This window comes from Triturus cristatus, chromosome 6 (assembly GCF_964204655.1).
Source record: "Triturus cristatus chromosome 6, aTriCri1.1, whole genome shotgun sequence".
In the NCBI taxonomy this organism is placed as follows: domain Eukaryota; kingdom Metazoa; phylum Chordata; class Amphibia; order Caudata; family Salamandridae; genus Triturus; species Triturus cristatus.
In genome coordinates, this window is record NC_140589.1 from 446,626,865 (window position 1) to 446,652,079 (window position 25,215).

General features: G+C 40.2%; 1 long non-coding RNA gene across 1 annotated transcript in view; it reads right to left on the reverse strand.

The window, feature by feature from the left end:
* LOC146817287 (uncharacterized) overlaps positions 1–25,215 on the reverse strand; it is a 192,374-nt gene that overhangs the window by 139,434 nt on the left and 27,725 nt on the right. The gene's annotated exons all lie outside the window — the stretch shown is intronic.

Genomic DNA, 25,215 nt, shown 5'->3' on the forward strand with positions numbered 1-25,215 from the left:
GTAATTTTTTAAGGACTGCCAAATTGATTTAATTTCTTTAGCCTGCACATGAGTCTTGTGGCAGCACTGTGTATATATTGGATTGGCAAAATCAGCTTGTTGGGAGTCTCTAACATCATGGCAGTCCGTAACCTATTTGAGATTGAATAAATGCATTTACCATTTGAATTATTTAAAAAAAAATTGTGAAATAAACTATTTTTGGTCAGATTTTGAACATGAGTAACGCAACCAATATTAGAGTCAATGTGAATACCAAGGTTTTCCATGCTGGAAGCAGCAGCGGGGGGAGGGCCAAATGAAATAGGCCAATGCAGATAATTTCTAGGTTCTTTTGGAGACTTCGTAATTGGCAGACATAATCGTCAAGCAACAATGACTCAGGTTTCGGATTGATTCTTGAGGGAGGTAAATTCAGAAAAGAATGGAGGAATCATTTCAGTTTGCTTACAATAAGGTAAAAAGTATTTTACACTTGCCAAAACTGTGCCATTGATGCCAATTTCACTCATGTGATCAGAATTCTGTAGTCTATAGAAGGAAAGGCTGTCGACAGCTCCAATAGCAAAATGGTCCTTGGGCCCTTGGCATCCACTAATATATGTAAATCACCCATGACTGAAACTATCAGAAGTTCAGTAGTCCGACCAGGGCGAAACCCTGTCTGATAGAGATCGATGACGTCGCTCTGGGAGGCATCTGCCCTCTGCGTGGCTTGGTAATAAATTTAGCCATGGTCCAGGTCACTCGGGTGGCCTGACTGAAGTGACTGAGGATTTACTCACCCCTGCAGAGAGTTTTATGGCCCACTGACAGCAGCAAATGATGACAAATTGTACAGGGCCCGGCCACGTGGCAAGGGAATCCGCTGCATACACACAGTGAGGACACAGCTTGTATCTCTCAGCCAGTGGTCTCGTGCAACCCTGGCCTTTTTATTTATATCCTCGGACCGAGCCCTGTCACGAGAGGTGTCCGCATCGATACATTATATGGTAGAGACCGGTTGGATCTCTGCATCCCTCCCTTATTTTAGTTTCACTACGGAAGAGAATAGAGCAGGTGAGGGGAGAACAGAAAAAGAAAAACAGGAAAATCAGAATGACCATGCAGAGTATGCATTGAGCTATCAGCACAGGAAGTCTCTTAGTTTCTGGCTGGGAGCTGGGTTGGGCCACTGCAGGTATCGCTGACTCCTCGGTACCTGCACTGGATTGGCACCGGGCTTGTTCTCCAAGAGCCCTGGTGGCAACGCTGTTGGTGATCCCCTGCCCGGCTATTTGGTAGATCGGCTGCCGCCATCAACGGGGAGGAGGATGCCAAACTCAGTCGATCAGCTGTTGATGACACATCATCATCATTCTCTGACCCATGCGCCACCGCGTGGGAGTGGGTTGCAGGATGTGCATCTCCAGGCTGAGATTTGAATAAAGACACATTTCTCACTGTGGTGTGTTGGCCGTGCTGAGCTGTGATCATGGTGACATCTACTCGGGTTACTGTCCACACTTTGGGTTCAAAAGGGGTGAGAAACTTCCATCCAGGATGGTGGTCCCTGAGCACCACCCGCTGCGCTTACACGCAGTATTGGAGACTTCGCTCTGCGATCCTTGGTCATCCTCTCATAAGATCACTGACACAATCACACACTCATTCATACAGTCACTCTCACAATCACTAACTAACACATACAGTCACTTATATACTCCAACACTCACATATACTGCCTTTCACATATGCAGTTACTCACCCATAAAACACTGAGACATCCATTCACTCACAGACACAGCCATACCCACACTCAATCACCCATACAGCCTCTCGCAGATAAACTCATGAACCCATACACCCAGTGAATCACCCACTCACACATCCACGCAGGGAGTCACACACTCCCTCACCCACCCACACAGACACCGGACACCCATACAGGTACTCAGACAACCAATCAATAACCCATATAGACACTCATGTAGCTACTCACCAACCCATGCATCCACTTACACACCCACTGACAGACTGATACAGACATTTACACAGTTTAGTCGCTAACCCATGCATTCAGTAAGATACGTTCAATCACTCACTTATAGAGTCAGTCACGCACCTACTAAATCATCCATTCAGACATTTATACTTCCACTCATTCTTCAAAATGCCTTTCCCTATATATATTAAACATATTTAAACTTTACAGAAACCCACAGGTACTGGATGATGTCATTTGAGATGTCATTTGAGATGTCATCAGTGATGTCATCAGTGATGTCACTGACCATGTCATGAGTGATGTAATATGTGACGTCATCAGCAGTGCATTGCGGCAGAGTGAGTTATAGTTAGCTGAACTAACTATAACGGGGGAATTTGTCTGGTTTTGTGAAATGTCCAACTAACTACAACTTTCCCTGAGACCTATGGTTTTTTTCATTGAATTTCTAAGGTTTCTTAAATGCTAATTTCCAACTATAATGTGCCTGAAACCTATGGTTCTTTCAGTGAATATATATATATATATATATATATATATTCACTGAAAAAACCATAGGTTTCAGGGGTGTTATAGTTAGGAATTGGCATTTAAAAAACCTTAGAAATTCACTGAAAAAACCATAGGTTTAAGGGGCGTTATAGTTAGCTGGACATTTCCCTCATACAAAACCCTAGAAATTCCCCTGTTATAGTTAGTTCAGCTAACTATAACTCGCGCCCCCGAAATGCACTGCGGATGAAGTCACATATTACATCACTCATGACATGGTCAGTGACATCACTGATGACATCACTCATGACATCTGAAATGACATCACTGATGACATCACTGATGACGTCATCCAGTGAGTGTGTGTTTCTGTAAATTTAAAATATGTTTAATATATATATAGGGAAAAACCTATGGAAGAATGAGTGGGTGTATAAGTGTGTGAATGGATGATTTAGTAGGTGCGTAACTGACTGTATAAGTGAGTCATTAAACGTATCTTACTGCAGACTAGTGACTAAACTGTGTGAATGTTTGTATCTGTCTGTCTGTTGGTGTATAAGCAGCTGCATGGTTTTGTGAATAGCTATATGAGTGTCTCTATGGGTTATTGATTGGTTGTATGAGTATCTGTTTGGGTGCCTGAGTGTTTGTGTGGGTGGGGTGTGTGTGTGACTGTGTGCATACATGTGTGAGTGGGTGATTCTATGGGTGCATGGTTTTAAGAGTGCATCTGTGATGGACTGTATGGTTTGGTGAGTGTATGTATGGGTGTGTTAGTGATTGAATGTATAACTCAGTGGTACATGTGAGTAACTACATATGTGAAAGGCAGTATATATGTGTGTAAGAGTATATAAGTGGGTATATGTGAGAGTGTGTGATTGTAAATGTAAATGTAAATGTACAGATATTTATATAGCGCAAATCACCAACCGGTCTCTAAGCGCTTGCTTAGGGAACCCGTCCTGGTATTCCCCTGTGAGATAACCCAGCAGGGCATCCACAAGGTGAAAGCCAGGCATCCCGCCACGAGTGGCCATTGTGGAGATTAAGCAAGCTATTGCCCAGAGTCGCAGAGTGTGAACCCATGAATTGAGTATGCACTGGAGCGAGAATTATCGAGTCCATGGACAATTTATGGACTCAAGACCCAGTCGAGCCGGGAATTGAACCCTGGTCCCGGGCTGACCTCTGCTTCCAGGTCTTCCTACTCTAACCAGTGAGCCACACTTCTCCACAATGTGAGAGTGGCTGTATGGATGAGTGTGTGCTTGTATCGGTGATTGTATAAGAGCGTAAGAATGTGGTACTATTTTTATGAGTAAGTGAACTTGTGTGTGTATAACTGCATAGGTGAGTAAATGGGAGTGTGATTAATTATTTGCATGACTGACTAGGTGTGAGAGTACCTCTATGGATGATTGGTGGTGTGTGAGTGTCTATGTAGGTGTATAAATGCATATGATAGTCCTGTACTGAGTGACTGTAAGTATGAGTGACTGTACAGGTGAGTGAGTGGATGTGTGTGTAGATCTAAGAGTCAGTGAGTGGGTATGTAGTTATTGGTATTGGAGTATCTATGGTTTTGAGAATGGACGTCTGAAATTTTGATTGAGTATATCAAAGGGTGTGAGAAGATGCACTAATGTATCATATGGATGACATCATCAGTGATGTAATCAGTGATGTCATTTCAGATGTCATCAGTGATGTCATCAGTGATGTCACTGAACATGTCATGAGTGATGTAATATGTGATGTCATCAGCAGTGCATTGTGGGGGCGCGAGTTATAGTTAGCTGAACTAACTATAAGAGGGGAATTTCTAGGGTTTTGTATGAGGGAAATGTCCAGCTAACTATAACGCCCCTGAAACCTATGGTTTTTTCAGTGAATTTCTAAGGTTTTTTAAATGCTAATTCCTAACTATATCAGGCCTGAAACCTATGGTTTTTTCTGTGAATTTCAAAGGTTTTCTAAATGACAATTTTGAATGTGTTAATTATTATACTGATTTTTTTGATACTGATTTACTAAATTTTTTTAACTATTTATTTTTAGATATTTTTTTTAATTACATTATAATTACATTATACATTACAATACAAATATACTTTCTCAGAATGAATTACTTTAGTTTAAATACTTGGCAAATAGGCAACAGACTTTTAAGTACAGTAGTTACAGTTGTTGCAATAGGCAACACAGTTTCAAACACAAAGCAACATTGAGCTCAATGTGAATTTCTACGTAAATGCAATTAGTTACTTTATGGATTACTTTTCTAACCACAAGACTGGATCCTAGATTCAATCCTTGGACCTCTCCTGTAAACAGTTGAGTAAAAGCGCTTTGGTTACAGTATTGATTCTCAAGGAATATTATTGTATTTTAAAAGTTGACACTTAGAAACTTTTTCCCATAGAATCACCAATGTTATCCTTGTGGCAGAAAATTCAGTAAGTAATGTTATCGTTACTTTTTCTTACTCAGTGGTGGATCCTGGATCCAGCACTGGCCAACCTCCTGTAGACAGTTGAAAGAATGTGTTTAAGTCATACAGATGATTTTTTAGAAATACTTTTAGTTTGTGAAAATAGACACTTAGAAACTTTTCTGGTGAAAACCACACAATGGATTCCTATGGAAGGAAATACAAGTTACTGGTAAGTACGCTTAGAATTACTTTTCAGGGTCAGTGCTGGGCTAAAAGATGCAGCACTGAGTTCTCTCCTGATTACAGGTGAGTAAATCAGAATTCATAGTTCGGCTGATTTTAGAGGAATATTTGTACAATGGTGAAGGAAGGGGGAGGGGCCTAAGGTGACATGTGCAAACACGCCCTGTGGCGCGTTTAAAGTTGGGGAATTAATTCCTGTTCAATCCTGAGGTCCCCTGGGGGCCAACTAGCCCACCAGGTACCTCCAGTATGCGCCAGGGACCTGCATTGCAGAGAGGTATTCAGAGGCCACGCCCCTTTTTACAACACTCTGCAACACAGCTCCGTGGTGCTTACTGGAGGTACCTGGTGGGCTAGTTGGTCCCCAGGGACCCTCAGGATTGAAAAGGAATTAATCCCCAACTTAAAAAGCGCCACAGTGCGTGTTTGCACAGATCTCACCTCAGGCCCCGCCCCCTACCTTCACCACTGTGCAAACGCGCCCCGTGGGGTGTTTTAAGTTGGGGGATTAAGTCCCCTTGAATCCTGAGGTCCCCTGGCGGCCAACTAGCCCACCAGGTACCTCCAGTATGCGCCAGGGAGCTGCCTTGCAGAGAGGTCTTCAGAGGCCACACCCCTTTTTACAACAGTCTGCAACGCAGCTCTGTGGCGCTTAGTGGAGGTACCTGGTGGGCTATTTGTCCCCTAGGGGACCTCTGGATTGAAGAGGAATGAATTCCCCAACTTAAAACGCGCCACAGGGCGTGTTTGCACAGTATCACCTCAGGCCCCGACCCCTACCTTCACCACTGTGCAAACGCACCCCGTGGCATGTTTTAAGTTGGGAGATTAAGTCCCCTTGAATCCTGAGGTCCCCTGGTGGCCAACTAGCCCACCAGTTACCTCCAGTAAGCGCCAGGGAGCTGCGTTGCAGAGATGTGTAAAAAGGGGCGTGGCCTCATTACACCTCTCTGCAACGCAGCCCCCTGGCACATACTGGAGGTTCCTGGTGGGCTAGTTGGCCCCCAGGGACCCCCAGTATTGAAGGGTAATTTGTTCCCCCTCTGCAAACTCGCCAGGGGGCGCATTTGCAGAGTGGTGTAAGGAGGGGGCGTGGCCTCTGGCCCGATCCTTTTCCCCCCCCTCTGTTTTTTTAGAAGGGGGGCTGTGTAGCCCCCCTTCATTTTCTTTTTTTTTGGCCCTGGTGACCCCATCCCCCGGGCCTGCCCCCAATTTTTATTTTTTTTATTTTTATTTTAATGGGAAGGGGGCCGCGTGGCCCCCCTCCCCAGGCCATAATTTTCCCCGGGGACCCCATCCCCCAGGGCATGGTCGTTTTAAAAAAAAAATATTTTTTATGGAGGGGGGCTGCATAGCTCCCCTCCTGTGCCACTTATGGCCCCGGGGACCCATCCCCCGGGGCCTGGCTCCGTTGGGTGCCCCCACGACCCCGCTGGCTCCCCGCGTCCTGCGGGAGCCGGCATTGCTTTTCCACATGGGGAGCAGCTAACATGCTGCTCCCCGTGTGGAAAAGCAATCGTCTTTGGTATTTGGAAGAGAGTTTCCTGCTCTCTCTTCCAAATACCAAAGCAGTTTGCTCTGGCAGAGCGGGAGCCGCAAGGCTCCCACCCTGCCATAGCAAACAGCAGTGTCCCGGGGTGGGGGCCCCGGGACACTGCAGGAGCCGGCCCTGGGGGGTGGCGGAACCCAGGGCCATCATTGGCTCCAGGGGGGGGCCTCTGAGGGGGGGATGAATCCTCGCGAAATTTTCAAAACTTTTGGCCAGCTCCACACCGCTCCTACCCTGCAAGTTTCGTGGTGATTCGTCAAGCGGGGGCCGAGAAAAAAGGGGGGTCCCAAAATGCGTTTTCCCCATGCAATTTCCCATAGGATCTGTTGTCGCAGCTACAGCTCGAACCGCTGAACGGAATGACACCAAATTTGGCAAAGAGGTAGTCCTCAGTTCAGACTCGTGCCTTTTGCATAAATGGTGTGAATCCGTTCAGTAGTTCCTGAGAAAATTAGAGTTAAAAGTACATAAATATCTATGGCCGGGGAGGATCCGCGGACCCTACCCGCACCGTGAGTGCACCCTCCCCGAACCGAGCGTGCACCCTCGCGATCGGGCGCTGAATGCCAATTGGGTGTTGAATGTCTGTCTACATTCGAAACCAGGAACAGTTGCCGGCCATTTTCTGCCTTCGTAGAAGCGAGCCTGTACAAGCAAGGGGAATAAGTGTGTAAAATATATAAAGGACCCTCTAGAGGTGCTTAGGGGGTCCCAGAAGGACCCCCTGGGGCCCCCCTTGTTTTTTTTTTTAAACGGCAAAATGCGCGCACGGTGCACCCATTCTATCGCGTTGGATGCACGGATTCTCTTGCGGTGGGTTCGTGGATCCAAGGAAAAAAAAACTTAAATTGTTGGGAGATAAAGATTAAGCTTAAGTGTTTTGTTCTTGAGTGGCTCTAAAAAGAGCCATTGTGTTCATTGAGAGTTTTTGGTACTTATAAGTAAGTACCTATACAGAGTCTAAAGTTGTTGAGGAAGACTCTGTTTCCTTCATCAGTAAAGTGTATTTCATCTCTCTTATACATCTCTTGCATATGAAAGCGCAGATTGTTATTGTAAATGGACCCCATTCTGTAGTCTCGGAGAAAAGCAGAAACAGATTTATTCACATGTTTCGTAGCTTTCTCAATCTGTGGACAAAAATGATCGGACCAGTTCCATTTCTGCCTTTGGCATATGTTAGAATACACAAAGGCAGTTTTAGGGAAAAGTAAAATCAGTTCTGCAAAGGTGTCCTTCATACGCATTTCCAGACCTACCCCAGTCAAAGTGCCTAGGTCATTGCCAGCACAGTGCACTATTATGAGGTCAGGGTGTTGGATTTGCATGAAGGATTTCACCAATGGCATCAATTGGTGCCACTTTAACCCTCTCTGTCCAATCCATTTAATGTCTAAATTTGGCAAACCTAGGTCTTTGTGAATGCCTTTGTTTTCTGCATACCTTTGGCTCCAGAAAATGTAGCTGTGTCCCACAATCCACACTGTAAGCATCTTGTAAGGAGGTCTGGGTGCACTCAGATGGTCTCTGTAAATGAAATGGCAGTTTGGAAAGTAAGATGTTTCTAAAATGGTGGCTAAGATGCAATTTTGAAAAAAGACAAGAAATCATTGGTTGTTTGACAACCTTCTACACTGAAAGGTAGGGTGTATATTTCTGTTTTTTAAACGCATGATTCTTATTGGTTAACAAAAACTGATTGTAAGGAACATTGCATATGATAAGCTGATATGTTGAGAAGTCAAGCACATTTGCTGTCTTGATTAGCAACATTGTGTGTGCTGAACTTGTGACCTGTGTGCTCAGTACAGTGTTCCATGACATGTTTCTATGGTAACGGGCAGAAGGCAGATTGGGGGAAGGGTTGAAGTTTATGTAATTTGGAAAGGGTTGAAATGTTTAACCAATAGAAGTGTGTGTTTGCTTTTGAATATATGTGGGAAGGAATGTGATTTGATGTTTACATGTATATGTGTGGAAAATGAGAGGGAAACTTTGCCATTCTTTGGTTCTGCTGACAGGTGCAGAGATTCTGTATAAGAAAATCTGGTGTGTGACTGATATCTGGTGTGTGACTGATATACCTCTTAATCTACAAAACATCTTGAAAGGTGAAACGCTGGAACTTTGCTCTGCGGAATTCCACTTCTTTGGATTTTTGCTCTTATGGGGGAAAGGAACCTGCAAAGTTGAAGCTGCTTGTCGGTGAGTCATCAGTCACCAATCACCAGTAACCTGGCACCGGCGTGCTCATGCCCTTTTTTTTTTTTTTTTTTTGCTCTTTGCTCTTTGCTCTCTCCCCTATTTCTTGGCGCATTCTGTGAGGCATTGGGGGAACAATCCGCAGGCACTTTTTTTTTTTCTTTTTCTTCTCTCTTGGGCATTTTAGTTAAAGTTGGAGACATAAAAGAAAGATCACCTTGTTATCTGGCAGGATGGGGAAAACCTCAAATCTATGGTTACTGCCATAAGATCAGATGCAGCGACAAAACGAAAGACAAAAACTCGCCAGACTAAGACAACGTTAGCCGCAGCGAGGCTAGAGAGCAACCCAGGCCAGACTGCTACTATCTCCAGCCAAGAGAGCAATGACGAAGAGGGGCGTCTCTCAGTAGAAGCCGACTCACCCCCAAAGGGATTAATGTCTGCCTCGGGAATGATTCCCCCTTTGAAAATTCAGCTTCTGTTTCAGTTCCAGTCCATTTGTCCCCAATTGAGGGCCCCAGCTTAAAAGAATTTCCTTTATTCCAAAAAAACTAAACAGCATGTATCTGACATCCTAAATGGGACATCTGGTAAGGACCTACACGCTGAAGGATCATCAGAGGTTGATACTACTCAGGCGCCCCGACTGAATACTCCCACCCCTACATCAAATCAGGTGAAGGGCGCACCTTTAGTTTCGGTGCCGACTGCTGAACAGTCTATTTTGAGACCCCCTAAATTAATGATGCCGTTTGCGGGTTCACCAGCAATGGCAGTTATCTCACAGACCCCTGCCTTAACACTCCCCCTACAGGAAGGCTCAACCACAACTTTTGAAGATGCAGGTGAAAACATAACAGCTGTAAGTCCACGACTGGTAACAGCCCTATCACAGACTGTCGTTGTGCACCCAGTGGTGGAAACAGAAATGGGTGACTATTTACCAGTTCCTGGAGAACAGGCAGGGCTCTCATCACTTTCGAATAATGTTCAACTTCCTTCCCAGCCTCCAGTTTCTGAAATCAAAGAAGCAAATATGTTTAAAATGGACATTAAGGTAATGCTTAATATGATCTTAGATGAAATCAGGGATTTAAAAAAATCACAAGAAACTGTGATGGCATCCATTCATCTTCGTCTGGATAAAATCGAAGAAGCAATGGCGGGTTTCCCCGCTAGAATTCAAGAAGGAGAGACAAGAATCTCTGAGCTGGAAGACCAGATGAACATTATGTCCTTGAAAGTTAAAGAGGGGGTTAAGGAAAAATGAGTACTGGAAAATAAAATAGAGGAACATGAAAATCATTCCAGGCGTACTAACCTCCGGTTTGTAGGGGTCCTGGAGGGTATTGAAGGAGCACAACCTCTTCAGTGGGCAGAGTCCTTCATTAAACAGACAATACTTCCAGTCTGTATGGATGATTTAACAATTACCCGGGCGCATAGAATACCATCCCACCCTCTTCCAAACTCTCCGATACCTTGTACCATTCTAGTTAATCTTACAGACTTCAGAGTCAAAGAGAGAATCCTGAGCAAGGCTATTGAACAAAGACAATTTTCGGTTAATGAGACATCAAAATGCCGAATCTTTTCAGATATGTCAGCGCAGGCAGCCAGAAGACGAAAAGAGTTTGTTAAACTCCTGCATCTTTTTAAAGCTAAGGGGGCACAAGCCTCCATAGCACAACAATCAGAGTTAAAGGTTTTAGTGAGAGGAAAATTTCTTATGTTTTCGTCGGTTGAAGAAGCTCAGGAATTACTGAAAGAGCTATCAGCAGGATAGAACACTCTTCTGGTAGGGGGGAAAAGTAAAGAAATGCGGGGGAAAGGCGAAGGGTAGGAAGGGAGGGGAAAAGGGGGGGAAGCAAGTGGTGTAGGTGTAAAAGAAGAAGCAGTTGGGGGAAAAGGAAGAAAAAAAAAGAAGAAGAAAATGGGTTCAAAAGTGGGAAAAGGGAGCAAAGTAGGGAGGGAAGAGAGGAGGAAGAAGAAGGAAAGGGCAAGGAAAAGGGTAAAGAAAGGAAAATTAAATGGCTACTGCCTTCACTGGGGTGGGGGGGGGTGAAAAGGTCACACAGGGTGCATCAACAAGGCACCCCATGCGGTTTGGGAGGGTGAGATGTAGTAAGCGGGAATCTTCCACATCTCTAGAGGGTAGGCGGGGGTTTGGTTGGGGGGTTTGGCTTAAAAATAATAAAATGAGCAGTATCAGGGAAAATTGTAAATTTGGTAAATCCAGGGAAATTAAAATCAGGAATGTTTTACAAAAGAATGGCTAATAAAGGTAACAAATGCACTATGATGTCAGTCAATGTAAATGGGATCTTAAACAAGCAGAAATATGGAGGATTAATAAGGTGGCTCACCTCCTTTTCCCCTCATGTATTATTTTTGCAAGAGACGCATTTGAAAACTAGCTTCCCTAAGCCATTTCTTCCCAGATTTTTTTCTCATGCGTTTTACGCTTCGTCAGGTTTAGCGAAAAGAGGGGTAGCAGTTTATTTCTCCAGGAATTTTCCCTGGGAGTTTGGCCAAATTGAGAGAGACCCACAAGGGAGATGGATTTGGATTGTGGCTAAATTAAGTGGCACTATATTAAACTTCATAAACTACTATGGTCCGGTAGTAGATGATATTTCCCAGATAATTAAAATTGCGGACTTAATAAGGGGCGCCCCAGGAAAAATAATCATGGCAGGTGATTTTAACTTTATCCAAGATATTAAAAAAGATACTTCCAACATAAATAAAAAAGAGTTAAAACCGCGTACTAAGAAGGTGCTCAAAGCCTTTAGAATGGAGCATCATCCCCATGACCCTTGGCGACATATGTATCCCTTCCATTATAAATACACTTGTTATTCTCGCCAATTTACCTCTGCTTCTCGGATTGACTTTTTTCTGATATCCCAGTCAATGAAATGCTTGGGTTCCGAAATAGGGGCTAACTCCTTTTCAGACCACTCTTTTATTAAATTAGAGGTTGGAATCATCGAACAAGCCAGTGTCCGCTCCAGGTGGCAAATGGATCGGCGCCTAACGCAAGATCACATTTGGGTTGCGAATATGAGGATTTGGATATCTGAGTTCTTTACTTGTAATCAGGAGTCTGCAGGGATATTTGCGGTCTGGGGAGCATTTAAAGCAACATTGCGAGGTCAACTGATAGCCTACTCTGCAATCCAGAACAAATTACGGCGGGATAAAATTGATAAACTCCAGCGGGCAGTAGAAAGTGCCCTTCAGCTTCGAAATAATCTACAAGGTTATATCAATGGGGGGTATCTGCTCGAGAAGGCTAAACAATCTCTTCGGGAATTTTTTCTAATAGAAGAGATCAATAGCACTAAAACCTTCCAACAGAGGGTGTATGAGGAAAGCCAGATGGTAGGTAAATTGCTAGCCGGGGCGATCAAATTTAAGCAGGAAGCGGCACTGGTGTCTGAGATTATTGATCCTCAAACCGGTAATATAACAGGCGAAAAGGACGGAATAGCTAAGGTTTTTATGGAGCATTACTCGAAGCTATATGCCACAAACTATGAGCTACCCCAGGAACAGATAATTAGATATTTTGAGGGAGGTATTTTGCCATGCCTTTCAGAATTTCGATCTGAGCAGATTGGTCAAAAGATTAGGGAATTGGAGGTCTCGCAAACAATAAAATCTATTGCAGGAGCCAAGGCGTGTGGGGTAGATGGCTTCCCTGCTGAACTCTATAAAAAATTTTCAAACAAATTGACTCCCTTCCTGACAAAACTGTTCAATGTTATTAAAAACGGCTCTGATATTCCATCCAGCTTTAAAGAGTCCGTGATTGTCAGCTTTGTCAAGAAGGGTAAAAATTCAAAGGACGTGAATTCCTACTGTCCCATTAGTTTGCTTAATGTTGACTATAAAATTCTGATGAAAGTCTGGGCACAGGGGTTTACACCAGCCGCTCAAGAGTTAGTTCATAGTGATCAATCTGGCTTTGTAGCTGGCCGCTTCATGTCATCAAATATGGGGTTTCTAATTCAAGCCCTTGATTATTTCACTTGTAATAAAATTCCATCAATGTATATGATGGTCGATGCCAGAAAGGCTTTTGACCTCGTAAATTGGGAGGCATTATTTACTGGGTTAAGTAAATTTGGATTTCCGCTCCCAATCATCAACATGTTAAGGAATATATATCTGGGCGCTGAAGCCAGAATAGTTTTGAATGCCGATCAGATTGGGACAGTATCCATCAGGCGGGGGACCAGGCAGGGGTGTCCCCTGTCCCCCCTATTATTCACTTTCTTTATTGATCCTCTGGCAATTAGAATTCGTGAAAATCCCGAAATTAGAGCGCCCATAGACGGGATGGAGAAATTGAAACTCTTTGCTGATGACATCATCATTTATCTGCGCCCTGATAAATCTAATTTAGAGCGGCTTTTAGCGGAGTTTACTAGCTTTAAATCTATGGGGGGTATAAAATTAATCAAAATAAAACAGACATCATTACATTAAATATCAATGACAACTCTTTGTTACCACCCATTCTGCAAATACAAGCATCCAAGTCAGCCCCCATATGATATTTGGGTATTTTCATCTCTAAGTCAATAGATCAACTGTTTACATTGAATTACACGGCTATGCTGATAAAAATAAAAAGCTTGCTTGATAAATGGTCAGTACTTCCTCTGACAGTTATAGGACGTGTGGCACAGATAAAAATGCCTATCCTCCCTCTTCTGGTGTTTCTCTTTAGCAACGTCCCTCTAAAGATTAATGCGAGCTATTTTAAAGAAATTGATTCTTTATTCAGGAACTTTATATGGGCTAAGAAGGCTCCCAGGGTGAAACTTGAAGTGCTACAACTGGAGGTAGATAAAGGGGGCTAGCACTTCCAAAAATCCGCACTTACTATGAGGCTGCGATGCTCGATATAGTAGCTAGTTTATTAGATTTTAATAATTTAGAAGACCATTTTTTTTTAAATAGAATGGTTCAGGAGGCAGGTGTACAACTTCCTACTTTCTTAAAAATTATTAAATTGCCAAAAAAAACAAGATACAAGACATTACGTGATCTATCACCCAGACTCCAATTGCTATTCAAACAGCACACTTCTCCAGGGTGGGTTTATTTAAAGCTGCAGGAATGCAAGACTTTAGGTCTATTATTACATCCTTCTCGAATTCTGAAGTGGAGGGAGATTGGTCTTGAGGAATTGGGTCATTTCTATATGAATAATAAGGTGATCTCGTGGCAGGAGGTCCAAAACAAGCTTTTTGATCGAACTATACCCAATTTCCTTGACTACTTGCAGGTTATTAATTTCCTGAAAAAGGTCAATTTTCCCTCCCCTTCCGCGACGATGAATTTGGCTTCCCTGCTTTATGAAACCAAAGTTAAAGGCATTGGAAAATGGTACACTCTGCTCCGGAAAGATAGTGAGCTCCCTATCTTGCATATGTTTTTGGGTAAGGTTGAACGGGAAACAGGGTGCGCCTTGTCCTGTCAAGAATGGCAATTACAAGCCCAGCTCGGTCATAAGGCTCTGAGAGCGGCTAATTTTAAACGGACGGCTTTTTTTGAAATAGATGGCTAGCATACTATACTCCCAAGACTCTGAGTAAACGATATTCAGACGTGGAAAATAGATGCTTCCGTTGTCAGGCTGAGGAGGAAGGAAATTGGCTCCACATTTTTTACACCTGTCCTAAACTTAATGAATTTTGGGGAAGCATCTTTGTAGCTATAAGCCAGGCCATCCAAAAGCCGGTAGATCCTGAAGTTGAAATTGCCTTATTCGGAATCTCCAGAGTCAAGCCAGGCCTGACCAAACATGAAGAAACATATGTGATGATTTGTTCATTGATGACACGTTCATTAATTCTTCAAAACTGGAGGTCGCTAGAGATACCCTCCTTTATGAAATGGTTCAATAAAATGAAGCGTACGAGGGGGTTTGAGGAAGCGTATGCTATGAGGGCAGGTGCAACAAGTACATTTGTGAAGATTTGGCAGTTATTTGACAATGGTATTATGCTTTAGGAATTGGGGTCCAGTTCTAGGAAAGGATTTCATATTGAGGTAGTACTAAGCAGCAAATACTGTTTAAAAATCCATATGTACTGTATTGCGACACTTGGTAGTAACATTAGACTTTATGTTAAAATATTTATAGTTTTCCTCATGCGTTTTTGCACTTCACGTAAATGTTTTTTTGTTATTCAGTCATGGTATTTTTACTACATCAATGTCTAATTGTCTCAGGTGGTATATTATAAGGATTATGATTGATTTGTACATGGAGAATATTTCCTGATTCTTTGTTACTATCCCTGTTCTGCTCAATAAAAAAAATAAAAAAAAGAGTCTGTGTGCATTTGGGAACCACTGTGAGAGAAGGATTGGGTAACATTGTGTATTTTCTGACAGATAACTCTTTTAAAACCGGTCATGTTGTCAAGTTTTAGTAGCATTAGAAGCTAGTCTTTGCTTATGCATTCATAAAATGAGTCAGGGTTTGACACTGAGGTGCAGTACCATGTACTATTCTCTTCACTGTGGCAGAACTGAAAATTTAAAAGTTTTACTCAGGCACTGTCCAAGAAGTAGTCTGATGATTTAGTCAGTTTCTAAGTACTTATGTTGTGAACCATTCATTACCAAATAGACTGCTTCAAATGTCTATGCAGTATGCATGTAGTGTTCTAACATACTATACACTTGTCTTTTACACCTTCAATTTCCTAGTCAGTATCCACACACTTCCAGGAAACACCCTGTCACTCCATTTGCAGTCCTCTAGTGACCCATTCAGCACCTTGTACTAATCCATTCCCTGTGCCAAAACCCAAACACTTATAAATTCACCAAGACACTCTCTTTCCAGTACTCTAATGATTCAGTCACTGCCTAAGTATTCATGCACTGACCCAGGCCTTAGCACATGGACTTCTTCAAACCCGTATCCACTATGCATGCAGTCTTCTATCCACCTAGACACTTGTCTTTCACACTTTCAATTCCCTAGTCAGTATCCATACAGTCCAGCAAACATCCTGTCACTCCCTTTGCACTCTTCTAGTGACCCATTCAGTACCAAGTACTAATCCATTCCCTGCGCCAAAAGCCTACCACTTATAAATTCACCCAGGCAGTCTTTTTGCTGTACTCTAATCATTCAGTCAGTACTCAAGTACTCATGCAGTGAGCTAGGCCTTATCACATAGACTGCTTTAAACGCCTATTCACTATGCATGTAGTCCTCTAACCACCTACACAGTTGTTTTTCACACCTTCAATTCCCTAGTCAGTATCCATACACTTCCAGGAAACACCCTGTGACTCCCTTTGCAGTCCTCTAGTGACCCATTCAGCACCATGTACTAATCCATTCACTGTGCCAAAACCCAAACACTTATAAATTCACCAAGACACTCTCTTTGCAGTACTCTAATCATTCAGTTAGTGCCTAAGTATTCATGCACTGAGCCAGGCCTTAGCACATGGACAGTTTCAAACCCCTATCCACTATGCATGCACTCTTCTAACCACCTAGACACTTGTCTTTCAGACTTTCAATTCCCTAGTCAGTATCCATACCGTCCAGTAAACATCCTGTGACTCCCTTTGCACTCCTCTAGTGACCCATTCAGTACCAAGTACTAATCCATTCCCTGCGCCAAAAGCCTACCACTTATAAATTCACCCAGGCACTCTCCTTGCTCAAGTCTAATCATTCAGTCAGTACCCAAGTACTCATGCAGTGAGCCAGGCCTTAGCACATGGACTGCTTTAAATGCCTATCCAGTATGAATTAAGTCCTCTAATCAGCTACACAGTTGTCTTTCACACCTTCAATTCCCCAGTTAGTATTCATACACTTCTAGCAAACACCCTGTTACTCACCCAGTGTGTCTCCTTATAGTACTGTAATCATTCAGTCAGTTAGCATGTAGTCTTTTAGTGAGGTAGGCTTTAGGGCATGAACTGCTTCAAAGTAGTATGCACTATGCATGTAGTGTTTTAACCATCGTCACACTTGTGGTTCAGGGCTATAATTTCGTAGCCAGTTTTTATATAAAATGTGTTTGTAGAGTAATGGAATAGTGTAAATTTGAAAGTTATTAATATACATTTATTTGTGATTCTTTTTTACAGATACTGTTTTTCAACGTTAAAATAGAGAAATTATGCCAGAAAAAAAAAGAAAAAGAAAAGAGCAGAGACAGGAGGATTATTTGAAGAAACATCAACCACAAGTATTGAATGAACAAGATAATGTGGCTAAAAGGAAAAAATCTTCTGGTAAGATCACGAAGCAATCTATTAAAAATGTTTGTAGGAGCAAACAGAATGTATATAATGCTGCAACTTCTGAGAATTTTTCAAGTAAGAACAAAATTCAAAATAAGAGGAAAAGTAAAAAAGCAAATGTTCAGTCAAAGGAGATAAAGTATGGTAAAAGAAGACAAAATCAGTATAAGGAATTACGCAAAAAAATATTTTACAAGAGAGTAGTGCATAATTTGCTGAAAGATGTGAAGAAATGTAAAAAGAGAGCTTTATTTTATAAAAAGAAGAAGCATATTGAAAGCATTGTGGAAAAGGCTTTTGAAGTAAAAAGGAAACTTTAGTGTCAAACAGAATTCGATCACTAGATAAACCAATATATGTAATGAAGGCCAAAAGTAGGAGGAAAAGAGTAATTAATAAAAAAAAATTGTGATTTTTTGGGGAGAATGGAAACACAGTTCTAGTTCAGAGACTTTTTTTAATGAAGAGAGTTATTCACTGAGTGAAAAATTATTGTATGAAGTTGACACCAGTGGTAGAGGTTATGAGGTTAGTGATGGTTGTCCAATGGAGAAAGAGAAAATGGTTGAAAGAAATTCAGAAGAAGTGATAGCTGATGAAGTTTTAGGGAGACGTGCTAATAACCCGGTGTACACTTGGGATTGCAATAGTGTTTGCTGTGTAAGACAGGAATCTATTGAAAAATTATGTAGTTTTTTACGAGCCTATATTAAAAAAAGTGTAAAACAAAACATTAAGCTGTTGCAAGGACTAGACCCTTGCAGAGTGAGAAAACATACTGGTTTGCAAGGTCATTCTCTGGATTGTCTTTCTAGGAAAGTTTGTGAAAGTGTTTTTCACCATTTCAGAATGCTGGCAGTACATCATACTCAAATGCGGATGTTATTGAGAAGGTTGTATTATGCAAAAAGTCCAGCACTAAAGTTAAGTGAGTTGAACAGTGCTCTTTTACGTGGGTCAGTTTCAGATGTGAAGCAGGTCTGTGAGGATCTAATCAGTACACAAGGTAGTGGTGGATAGTGAGTCGCACAATCAAATAAACAATTTAGATCAGATAATGGGGCAGTTCGATACAATATGTATAATCAACTATGGGACACATGTAAAGAAGGTGCCGACTCGAGGTCAGATATCCCACTACCAAGGATATCAGTTGAACAGGTCAAACATGGCCCGTAATAAAGACATACAAAGAGACCCCGGCACTCTTCATCAAATTGAAAACAATGCACATTGGCTGTTTCAGATTGTACGTTCTACGTGTCAACCCTTACACTTACAAGAATTGCAAGAATTGAGATGTATATACCAACGGAAAAAATCCTCTTTGTTTGATGTCTTGTCTGATATATGATGTTACACATTAGATGATGTGTTTTGTGTCTGACAATCATTAAAACTGAGCTCACAGCACACATTTGTATGTTTCATGACATTCTCTATGCCAATTGGTTTCTTCTCTATATTACTTGGAGCTTGCAGCTTATTTGATTAATTTCAAACAAATGTGCATTGTTTTCAATTTGATGAAGAGTGCCAGGGTCTCTTTGCAGGTCTGTGAGGATATTGAGTTTTGTTACTTTGGGCCTCAGCAAGAGAGTGAAGAAACTCACACATTAGTAGAAAAAATTTTGAAGACAATGTAGAACCCGTAAATACAGAAAAATTTGAGGATGAAATCACAAAGTTTAAGGTCATTTCAGGTGAAAGACCAAATGTTTCTTGTATTTGTTGTCGGCGAAGTCACTATAAAAATCCGACTAGGGGTGTCAATCTGTATTTAAAAAGTGAAATAAAAGATAATGATAAGTGGATGGAATTTGCAACTTATTTGTTGGTAGAGGATTGTTTTGATTTGGGATGTGAGCAGCGTATTTGCAAATATTGTTATATCAAATTAGATGAGAATAAAATGCCTGCTAGAGCTGTTCATAATAATCTAGAGTTGGTTGCTATTCCTCCAGAGCTGATAGATTTAAATACGTATGAGTCTATTCTCATACAATGTGTCCACCCGTTTCAGGCTATTGTTCGTATGGAGCCCAAAACAAGTAAGTTACCTCAATCAGAGTCGCAAAGAGGATTGAAAGGAAGAGTTGTGTATTTAGCATTAGATTTAAGGAAAAATATTGAAACTATTGGTGTAGATCATGCAGAAAATGAGCCACTGGTCATTCAAGTTAATGGTGTTCCTACTAAGAATAAGAAAATCTGGCAAGAGTTAGTGGATGTTAGAAAAGTGCAAAAGGCATCATTGTATTTGTTAAAAAATAATAAGTACTATAGAAATGTGTTTGTTGGAGAAGAAGAAATAGATTTAGCAGAAGATAGTGAAACATTAAGTGGACTAATTGAAAAAGTGGATATGTCCAGATGTGAAGAGATCTATGAACATTACAGTGTACATCCACTTCATTCCAAAGAGGTGATGGGGAATACGATTGAGTTGTTTCAAATGAAAAAAGCAACAGGAAGTCCCATGAGTGTATGGGAAGAGAGTTTGGAAGCTCGTTGTTTTCCGCAGTTGTTTCCAACAGGAAAAGGTGGACGATATGATGAACGTCCTGTGCAGATTCCTGCATCTGAATATCGGACAACAAGATTATATGCAGAAGATCCAAGATTTCGACCATGTATCCCTTTTATGTTTCATCTTCTGTTTGAAAGTGACTTGTCTGGACTTTCATTTGCAGTAAATCACATTTTAAAAACTGGAATGCATCTTCAAAATGTAACTGCAAAGGATTTTATGGATAAAGTGCATCAGAGAGATGATCATTTAGAATCTCAGTTGTTTAATCTGATGGCATGTCAGCATGGGACTAATGAATATTGGTACCGTCGACATGGAGAACTGAAATGTATGCTACGGAACTTGGGAACTCCTACATGGTTCGTTACACTAAGCTGTGCTGAGTATGCTTGGGATGTTTTACTTGAATTTCTTCGAGAGGCAAATTCCAATATAAAAAATATTGAATACAAGACACCTGGAGAATTGTGCTCTTTTGATCCTGTCAATGTATGCAGATATTTCAATCATAGATTTGGAGCAAGGAGTATCAAGCAAGAGGTGCTCCTCACATACATATATTGTTATGGGTCAAGGACGCCCCCAAATTTGGAACAGATTCAGATGAAACTGTTTTGTCTTTCATTGAAGATTATGCTACATGTGCTCTTCCAAATAGCAGAGAAGAGAAAAACTTAAAACAAAAAGTCTTACGATTTCAAAGCCACAGGTGTGGAAAATAATGTTGACGAAAGTACAAGTCAAAGGATAAGTTCTATACCAAATGTTGTTTTGGATTTCCACGTCCTGTATTATCCAAAGGAAGAGTGAACAGTTTTATGTCAGCTGTACGACATACCATCACAAGAAAGTCTCCGAAAAACACCTACAACTTAAGAAGAAGCGAAGAATCAAAATACATAAATGACTACAATCCAGTTATTTTATCCATGTGGAACGCTAACATGGATATTCACTATGTTGCGGACAATTCCACTGCTGTTGCTCGGTATGTAACATCTTACATTACTAAATCAGAAAAGACTGAATTGAAAGAAATGTGGGAAGAGATTTCTCACAAGAAGACTCTAAGTAAGAAATTATACAGTTTCAGTTTGAAGATGTTATCGCATCGTGAAATTGGAGCATATGAATGTTCAGATCGGTTAGCATCTGCAAGTCTATATTCCAAAAGCAGAAGAATCATTTGGGTGAGTCTAGCTCTTGCAGGAATGCAAAATCGGGTACTGAAATCTGTTCAAGAAATTGAATATTTAGCAGAAAATGACCCTGAAAGTACAGATATTTTGAAAACCAATATGTTGGACACATACTATCCAAATAGAAGTCATCATCTTGAGAACATGTGTCTCTATGAAGTGCTGCAAAACTACACTTTTAAACGGAATATTACAGAGAACATCAACGATGGAAAATATGGAGTGATTGGTTCTGAAGGATGTCTGGTGAAACAAAGGAAAGGAAATTTAATTAATCACAGAAAACTGAGTTGCGACACTGCTGACAAAAGGGAATTTTACTATTTAGCCCTTTTGCAAATGTTCAAACCATGGCGTTCTGAACTGGAATTACTTGGAGATTTTCCCAGCTATGAAGATTCATTTAATGCTTGTAAAGATAGCATACAATGCAGTGCTTTCACTCATTATGTCAAAATGTTGAATGATGAAATTGATCAAGAAGCTATAATTGCAGCTGAGATTGCTAGAGACAGTTCTCAAGACAGTCAAAGATCTGCTGCACTGAGTCAAGATCCACTAGGACAACCAAGTGTTGAAAATGAAGCAGCGATTGCAATGAATGAGGTGGAAACAGCAATGTATCAAGCACAAGAGTATGCAATACAGTTAGGAAACTTGGAAGAGCAACTAAATGTTGAACAGAAACAAATATATCAGCAAGTGAAAGAGCAGATTGACCATGGATTACTTCATGAAAAAAGAGGGTGCTCATGTACATCATTTCAACCTATCCGAATGTATGTGAGTGGTCAAGCTGGAACAGGAACAAGTTTCCTAATTAAAGTAATTACAAGTTATCTGCAAAAAACAACTGAGTCACATTTGTCTTGTGTTGTCACTGCTCCAACTGGGTTGGAAGCACATGACTTTAAAGGAATTACTTTACATCGTTTACTAATGATGCCAGTAGGGCATAAGAACAAATTGGAATACCACAAGCTATCTGGAGAAGCTTGTTGTGAAGTTTCAAGAGTCCTGAAGAAAATGAAACATCTCATTATTGATAAGGTGAGCATGGTTTCAAACTTGATGCTTGCCTTTGTGCATTTAGGAATGCAGCAAAATCTTAAAACAGAGTATGACGTGTTATTTGGAGGAAAACACGTCATAGTTTTTGGAGATCTACTGCAACTGACACCGGTAAAAGGACAACCGGTATTTAAAACACTAGCCCATGAAGATACCAGAAAGTCTCTTGGCAGTGTTGGTAATGTGAACATTTGGAGTAATTTTGAATACAAAGAACTGACAACAAATATGCGACAGGCAAATGATGCTGAATATGGAAGTATTCTTCAAGATATAAGAATTGGAATTCTTTCAAAACAAGGGAAAGAAGCTTTGGAGAGTTTATTACTTTGCAATGTCTTTCCAAATGAAAATGCAGTTCCTGCAAAAGTGTACGTGGAAATTGCTAAAAATAAGTCATTGATTTGCTTAATGCCAACACTGTGTGAGTGTTCAATATTCAATGAGGAATTATTAAAATTGGAAAATAAAGAAATTGTAAAAATGGAAGCCATCGATAAAATACTGCATTATTTTGATGGGTAAGTTGAGATCAAAACTGGATTGTTTAGAAAAAAAAATATTTAAAACGGCTGGTTTGGAAAAGACACTGTATGCGTGTGTAAACTGTCGGGTAATTTCAAGGCGTAATTTGGATGTAGAGAAAGGTTTAGTTAATGGTGAAATGGGCAAAGTGGTGGATTTTGTGAATTATCAGAAAAAAGAAGGAATTGAATTTTAAAAATTAAATTTGATCAGATTGATGAAGTTAAAGAAATTGGTTGTTGTTCAGTTCGTTTTTTGCTTGTTAAAGATTTATATGTCCGTAGGAAACAATTTCCATTTTCTCTGGCATATGCAGTGACTATTCATAAATCTCGAGTATTAAGTGTAGACAGTGCATTGGTGAAGATTGGATCTACCATATTTAAAGAGGGTATGGCATATGTTGCTTTGTTGGGAGTCAGAACATTATCTGGTTTGTTTTTGATTGATTTTGATGAGACAAAGGTTACTGCAGATGCAAACTGTGTAAAAGAGTATAATAGGTTAAGAAGGGTGTATGCTCCAAATTTAGGTCAATATCCTGTATTTGAAAAGCGTGTGGTTGGTCGAAAAAGAAGGTTAGAGAATATCTGTTCTGAAGGTGTCAAGAAAAGAAAAGAACAAGATAATGTTGTGATTGCAGGTAAAAAGAAATTGGACACTGTTGGAGAGATTGTTGGTTATCAGTTTGAAAATAGTTCTGGTGTCAACTGCTATGCTAATGTAGTGGTCAATGTTGTTTTTTATCTTGAAGGTTTGCAAGAACAAATTATGGACAATCGGCAAAAAAGATTTTGATCTCTGTTGCGTTCTCTTTATGAAAAATTGACAACAGATAGAAGTAAAATACAATCTGTTTCAGATGTTCGTAGTCTGTGTTCTGGTTCTACACAATTTACACAAAATATCCAACAAGATGCTCAGGAATTTTTAATGTATATGCTTACCATTTTTTAAAATGAAGGTGTAGAAATAGAAACATGTTTCCACTTTGTAGCTTCTTGCAGACCTCCTCATTCTGCATATTGAGACTTAGTTAAACTTACCTTCACTGTAATAGGAATAAAAAATGGTACACATTTTTCTCACATTTTCATTCCAATCTAAATTCTTAAAAATTGCTTATTTTAAAATTTGGATCTGTGAAAGAAAAGAAAAAAAAATTATAACATGTAATAATAAATTTTTTATAACACAGCATGATTTCCACAAAGTCATTTGTTTGCCTTATTCGCTGTTCTCAGAATATATTGAATTTCACTAGAAATAGTGATTTCAATCGTACTCATCACTTAACAGCGGGCAAAAAAAAAACAATCAGAAAGATTGTTAAAAAAATAAAAACATACTATTCTCAGTAAAATACCAGAAAATACAAATCATACATATGTGAAATGCTTACAGATAACAATATTTTATAACTTTAACTTATAAAAACTGTAAATGATGCCGCATTAAAATAATCACCGAATAAATGACCACCAAAAAGTCCATAATTCAAAAATATACCTTTCCTTGAGGCCAAATGGTATTTTTGCACATCTTCTTTATGTAAATTGTCCAATGGTAGTCCTATTAAATTATAATAATAAATTCCTCAGAGAGTGAATTATCTTCCTAAAACTTTGGCTTTAAAAATATTAGGTAGGAATTTAGTAATTCACTAGGCAAACGTTGTTTGAAAACCAACTGGGCATCATTACAAAGTGTCCAGCCTTTGTCACATATTAGATAGGCAGTGTAATGTCCAGATGTGGTGGAGGGTCCATCATGGAAAATTATTGCAACTGCTACAAAAGTCCTTCCTGATATTGATAGTTGTGCTGCTACAAATTGTTTTATTTAAGTATACAATTTTCTTCTGTCAGCTGTACAACGTTGCATCATTAAAATTATGTATTTTATTTTGTTAAGAATAATGTGGATAACCTTTCTGATTTACATTGGCTACACTCCATGTTTTGAATTGCACCTTTCACTAATTTATTGAAAGACACTGATTTACAGTCTGGTAATGTTAAATACAGAAATCTCTCAGTGTCTACATTGGTGCTACACGTATACATGCAATTTTCACAATAATGTTCCCATTTGTAAGAAAGGCCAAAAATATTTTCTATTTCTACACCTTCATTTTCAAAAATGGTAATCATATACATTAAAAATTCCTGAGCATCTTGTTGGATATTTTGTGTAAATTGTGTAGAACCAGAACACACATCCAAAAGACTACGAACATCTGAAACAGATTGTATTTTACTTCTATCTGTTGTCAATTTTTCATAAACAGAATGCAACATAGAACAAAATCTTTGTAGCCGATTCTCCATAATTTGTTCTTGAAAACCTTCAAGATAAAAAACAACATTGACCACTACATTAGCATAGCAGTTGACACCAGAACTATTTTCAAACTGATAAACAACAATCTCTCCAACAGTGTCCAATTTCTTTTTACCTGCAATCACAACATTATCTTGTTCTTTTCTTGACACCTTCAGAACAGATATTCTCTAACCTTCTTTTTCGACCAACCACACGCTTTTCAAATACAGGATATTGACCTAAATTTGGAGCATACACCCTTCTTAACCTATTATACTCTTTTACACAGTTTGCATCTGCAGTAACCTTTGTCTCATCAAAATCAATCAAAAACAAACCAGA